This window comes from Schistocerca piceifrons, chromosome 7 (assembly GCF_021461385.2).
Source record: "Schistocerca piceifrons isolate TAMUIC-IGC-003096 chromosome 7, iqSchPice1.1, whole genome shotgun sequence".
Lineage (NCBI taxonomy): Eukaryota > Metazoa > Arthropoda > Insecta > Orthoptera > Acrididae > Schistocerca > Schistocerca piceifrons.
This window is the reverse complement of record NC_060144.1, coordinates 85,496,217-85,501,178: the sequence shown is the minus strand read 5'-3', so window position 1 is coordinate 85,501,178 and position 4,962 is coordinate 85,496,217. Positions and strand designations below refer to the sequence as shown.

At 43.0% G+C, this 4,962-nt stretch overlaps 1 non-coding gene across 1 annotated transcript; it reads left to right on the top strand.

Annotated features, from left to right (window-relative positions):
• Window positions 1-3,478: 3,478 nt before the first annotated feature.
• Window positions 3,479-3,552, top strand: Trnat-ugu. Its single transcript has one exon. It is a non-coding gene; the product is annotated as a tRNA-Thr (tRNA).
• The last annotated feature ends 1,410 nt before the right edge of the window (window positions 3,553-4,962 follow it).

The window sequence follows — 4,962 nt, the reverse complement described above, 5'->3', positions numbered from 1 at the left end:
AAGTGGTCCCGCTATGAAATGAAATGTTACCCCAGACTATCACTCTTGGTGGATGGGCCAAATGGTGTATGAAAGTCAGGTTGGTCTCGCATTGCTGTCTTGGGCATCTCCAGACAAGTCTTCACTTAGTTCGAAGCGGGACTCATCACTGAAGACAATTCCACCGCAGTAATGAGATTCCAGGCCATGATGAGCAGCGAATACATGTCTGGAGACGCCCCATACAGTTTGGTGGGATACCAGCCTGACTTTCACCCGCCATGCAGCCTGACAACCTGGAGTCATGGTCTGTGGTGCCATTTCTTTTCATTTCTTTCAGATTAGGTGTTTGGTGAACATTAACGAAAGCGTGGGAGTATGTCACCAGATGACTCCCAGTCGTGAGAGAAAGATGGACGTTGCATGACATGAGGTTAGCATGACTATAGCCCCAAATTGGGCTGGTGCTGCAACACGAAGCAGTTGTAGGAATGGGAAAAGACAGTGTGTGTGTGTGTTTGTGTGTGTGTGTGTGTGTGTGTGTGTGTGTGTGTGTGTGTGTGTGCGTGTGTGTGTGTGTGTGTGAATCAGCGAGCAGTTATGGTGCACTGTAGTGATGTTCCCCGCTACCGCATGGTGCAGAGACAGCATTTATATGACCTCAGATGGGCAAGACACATGGAGAAATTAGAAGATGGACGCAGGGTGACAATTGTAGCTCAAGAGTTGGTGTTGCACATAGGACGTGCTTGGGAACATTTCAAACCGTAGGCACTGCTGCCTGAAGGAGAGAAGGTGATCTACCATGGTCAACTACAGTAGCAAATGGTCACTACATTATATGACAGGCAAGAAGGGACCACGTCAAACAGCAGGTGCAGTTGCAACCACGTTTAATGGGACCGAAAAGCATGTGATCTCACGCAGACTACACGGCGGTAGTCTCTTTGTTAGATAACAGTACACTGTGTTCCGCTGACGCCCCATACATAAGTGGTACCATCTGTCAAGGTGCGAAGAGAAAAAGGGTATGGACCAATGAGGTATGGGGCGCGTGCTCTACTCGGCTGATAGCAGATTCAGCCTATATAATGATTTAAACATCTTTGGAAGGCGCCTATCAACAGCCGTCAAATAACGTGTAAAATGCATGTTTGACCATCAGCTGTTTTTATTTTAAATCCAAATACCAACCGGTTTCAGTATTGGCCATCTTCACAGATAGGGTTAAAATGGTTTAAGCCACCACATTACATTTGTCATTACTTAAATAATGTGTAAGGCATGTCGTGATTATCAGTATACGACACAGGACTTCTGTGTACATTCAGTATTCTTATGTTTGTTTCTAAAAATCCTGCGTCGCATACTGATATTCATGACATGCCGCACACATTATTTAAGTAATGAGAAATGTGATGTGGTGGCTGAAACCCTTACCCGTGAAGATGCTCCAAGACTGAAACCGGTTGATATTTGGATTTAAAATACAAACAGCTAATGGCCAAACATGCATTTTATACGTATGTAGTGATTCTCGGCATAACATCATATGGCGTGAGGTGAGAACATGTAATGCACCCAGGAGCATTGTCGAACACTATCGTTTTCGTGGCCCGAGTGTTATGGTGAGAGTGGGCACAATGTTGCATGGGTGTACTGACCTACAAATCTTTGACTCACTCCTCAACGTTATTGTGACGCTGTACTCCTTCGCATGTGCAACTTCTCAGGGATGCATTTGGTGCTGACTTCATTTACTCGTATATAGTTGACAATGTGCACGCAGAGGAAGTGGAGAAGCTCTTGGAACGAGAGGATATTTGGTGTATGAACTGGCCTGCCCCTTCCCCCTGCGAGGGTACTGGTGTGTAGTATCTGTAAGTGGTTGTTCTTTGGAGGGCGACAATGCCCAGTGGCGCAGAGAGTCGCAAGCAGAGGCAGTTGTTGAGAGGCTGTGTAAGGTGTAGGCCGTGTGAGCCAGAGGCGGTTGCGTAGCGAAGGATTTATCTCTTCATGTTTAATAGTAGTGGCACACAGTTTGAATAATAGTGTGGTTATGTTTGTGCAGTGTGATAAAGGAAATAAATTAAATTTTACCACTTCTTAATGCGTCTCCATCAGTTAGTACCAAACCATTGCATTTAACAATGAACCAAGTCTCGATATACACAGTCAACTAAAACAAGAGGAATGTAACATAATAATCTAATTAACCCATATAATCTCCAAGGAGACGGGAGCTTATACCCCCAACTTAAATCCCATCAATCACATGTGGTATGTGGTGAGGAGACGAACTGCAGCACGTCAACATGTATCAACGGCCGTCCGGCAGCTGCCAGCCGTACTCGTGGAGGAACTTAATGCCCCACCACAAGAATTCCTTACCACTGTATTATATACACAAAAATTGCTTTCCAGGTGAAAGGAACTGACTTCTTAGTCCAATTAACGTACTGAAGTTTATTATAGTGGTAAAATGGTTATTTTTCCACGGGATTTTCTAACAAGGGGTGGTGAAGTTACACTTGATACATTAGCGCAATTTGTTTTTTACAGTGTTGCAACACATAAAGACCTATCAGAGTAGTATATCCGACTGACACGTCAAGAATGATTTTAAATGCATTGTGTGGAGGAAACAGCACAAATAAACTTGATAGAGTTCGCTATACGTAGACAGATATTGGTTTTGTACTCAACTGCAGCTTGTTTGTCCTCAGCACATTAGGTGAACCACCTCCATAACAGTCCAGCATTTGGACTGGATCAAGTCGGAGTGGTCTGGTGTCCGATCTTGTGCCTTCCAGGGTGGCCTAGTAATGAACCTTCTCCCAGAAGCACTTTTTCTTAAGTAGAACATATTAAAACAAGAGTAAGAAGACTGGTTACAACATAGCTAAGTTAAACACTCATCACCTCCCACATAGAGAGTTCCTCATTCGTTTGAACAGTCCTCAACTATCATCATCCTCTTAATAACTTTAGTCCAAGCAATTAATAACATGACCATTAATTCCTTGATATTATGATATATTGAGTTAGCCTTTCAATTAAGTGCATTATCAAACACAAATTGACATAACCTCAACATATCCTTGTGTGAATCATATTTTCCTGTTCCCGAAAGAACAGAATACTGTTGATGACCGTGCAGCTTTTCCCTGGAATAAATGATGACTAACTGAAACCCTTAGCTGCTGACAGGTGTTGTTGATATACCTCGATGTGGACAGCTGAAAATGTGTGCCCCGACCGGGACTCGAACCAGGGATCTCCTGCTTACATGGCTACCCATCCATTGACCTTCGTCTGTGCGAATGCGCACAGGTTGTCCAAACTCTTACGGGAATCGCCAAAGTGTGCGCGAGTAATGAGTGAATGGGCAAATGTCTATAAGGTACATTACATGTATAGAATTGTGGGCAGTTGGGAATGTGAGTCTCACGGGAAGCGTGAAAGGGATAAGTCCCTGCAGTCGCGCTATTTATCTGTGTCCTCGGTGGCTCTGATGGATAGAGCGTCTGCCATGTAAGCAGGAGATCCTGGGTTCGAGTCCCAGTCGGGGAACACATTTTCAGCTGTCCACATCGAGGTATATCAACAACACCTGTCAGCAGCTAAAGGTTTCAGTTAGTCATCATTTATATTTTTCTTAATTCATCAAGTGTTCTGCTTATTCATTTATTACCATAGCTTTCTTAAATACATTTTTACAAAATTGGCCAGCTTTTCTACACCCACAATATAGGAACGATTGGGTTCGTGATACTAAATGCATTATTGAATCTGCACCAACTGGCTGCACCTAATTATGTGTCCCTCTTGTTCTTACTTTAACAATAATCTGAAGTACATTCCATTAATCGTCATCATGTATGATTATTTGAGACAAATTCACCTTGTGCCTCTTATATTTAAACATTCCTTACATTTAAACAAAAATATACAGAAGAGGCCAGACAAACGTGTGGTTCCTGAAGAGGGGCAGCAGCCGTTTCAGTAGTTGCAAGGGCAACAGTCTGGATGATTGACTGATCTGGCCTTGTAACACAAACAAAACGGCCTTGCTGTGCTGGTACTGCGAACAGCTGAAAGCAAGGGGAAACTACGGCCGTAATTTTTCCCGAGGATATGCAGCGTTACTTTATGGTTTAATGGTGATGGCGTCCTCTTGGGTAAAATATTCCGGAAGTAAAATAGTCCCCCATCCGGATCTCCGGCCGGGGACTACTCAAGAGGATGTCGTTATCAGGAGAAAGAAAACTGGCGTTCTACCGATCGGAGTGTGGAATGTCAGATCCCTTAATCGGGCAGGTAGGTTAGAAAATTTAAAAAGGGAAATGGATAGGTTGAAGCTAGATATAGTGGGAATTAGTGAAGTTCGGTGGCAGGAGGAACAAGACTTCTGGTCAGGTGACTACAGGGTTATAAATACAAAATCAAATAGGGGTAATGCAGGAGTAGGTTTAATAATGAATAGGAAAATAGGAACGTGGGTAAGCTACTATAAACAGCATAGTGAACGCATTATTGTGGCCAAGATACATACGTAGCCCACGCCTACTACAGTAGTACAAGTTTATATGCCAAATAGCTCTGCAGATGACGAAGAAATTGAAGAAATGTATGATGAAATAAAAGAAATTATTCAGATTGTGAAGGGAGACGAAAATTTAATAGTCATGGGTGACTGGAATTCGGAAGTAGGAAAAGGAAGCGAAGGAAACGTAGTAGGTGAATATGGATTGGGGGTAAGAAATGAAAGAGGAAGCCGCTTGGTAGAATTTTGCACAGAGCACAACTTAATCATAGGTAACACTTGGTTCAAGAATCATGAAAGAAGGTTGTATACATGGAAGAAGCCTGTAGATACTGACAGGTTTCAGATAGATTATATAATGGCAAGACAGAGATTTAGGAACCAGCTTTTAAATTGTAAGACATTTCCAGGGGCAGATGTGGATTCTGACTACAACC